This window comes from Austrofundulus limnaeus, unplaced genomic scaffold (genome assembly GCF_001266775.1).
Source record: "Austrofundulus limnaeus strain Quisiro unplaced genomic scaffold, Austrofundulus_limnaeus-1.0 Scaffold1586, whole genome shotgun sequence".
Lineage (NCBI taxonomy): Eukaryota > Metazoa > Chordata > Actinopteri > Cyprinodontiformes > Rivulidae > Austrofundulus > Austrofundulus limnaeus.
In genome coordinates this window covers 1-1,081 of record NW_013953988.1, presented here as the reverse complement: position 1 = coordinate 1,081, position 1,081 = coordinate 1, and positions in this window count along the sequence as shown.

Here is a 1,081-nt window from a genome sequence, read left to right as displayed (position 1 = left end):
GATTCTTGCTGGAGGCATGGCCTCTGTTGAAGTTTAAAATGATTGGATTGGTTGGCCGCAATTTATGTGTATGCCAGCTCCACTGTGAAGGAGGCTGAGCAAAGAAGGTAACCAGAAATTGCGTGTGCTGTAAACAACCCTACTGAGAGGAGAGAAGTACCGAGCCGAATGAGACTGCTGTGAATGAGAGCTGCTGCTTTGTCAGTCAAATTTAATTTAATTTGGAAGCCTTATCAACATGGACTGGCTTCATTCACTTCCTGCACTGACATATATGCTAAACTAACTAGCAGACACTGAGCAGAAAATCGACGTTGTTCAAAACTCTGCCTTCTGTTCTTTGATTGGCCCAGGTAAAATAAACTACAAGCAGACACTGCACAGAAAATTGACGTTCTCTTCTCTGATTGGCCCGGACAAACATTCTCCCGATGAAATCTTTGTCTATGGGAGAAATTCCAGACAGAGCAGTGAAGGGAAACTAGAATTGAGCGGAACTGCATAGGGAGTCAAGGGCCAGGCTAAGAAAATCCATGCATGAACAGAGAAAACATGCAAATGTCACTCAACCAGGATATAATCCAGCAACCTTCTTGTTGAGAGGCAACAGCTCTACTAACTGTACCACTTGCTTTTTAAAATATAAACGTACAAATGGCATTGCTCAGCACTTTTTATCCATGACTGACTTACCCCAGATTTATACTGCATTGCAGCTGTGCGTTTCAAGTCCAGTTTACACTACCTCCACTCTGCTCCAGTCCGACAGACGTGGAGGAAGGAGATTGTGTGATAAATTCAGTGATAAATGTGGAAGTCACAGCAAAAAAAATAATTAATTCTGTGAAAGACAAACTCCAAACACAGCTGAAAACAACAATATAAAGGCTTTTGGTATCTATGTTGAAACTGTCTTCCTGTCAGCATTCTGAGACTTCTGATTTCAAAATAAAATACACGTGTATCATGTGTGTACACATATGCTTCATGCAACATGTTTCTATCTGCTTCCCAAACAGAACGATACATTCTGACAGCAGTTGTGTAGAAATATATCTGTATATTTATTAATATAGCTGCA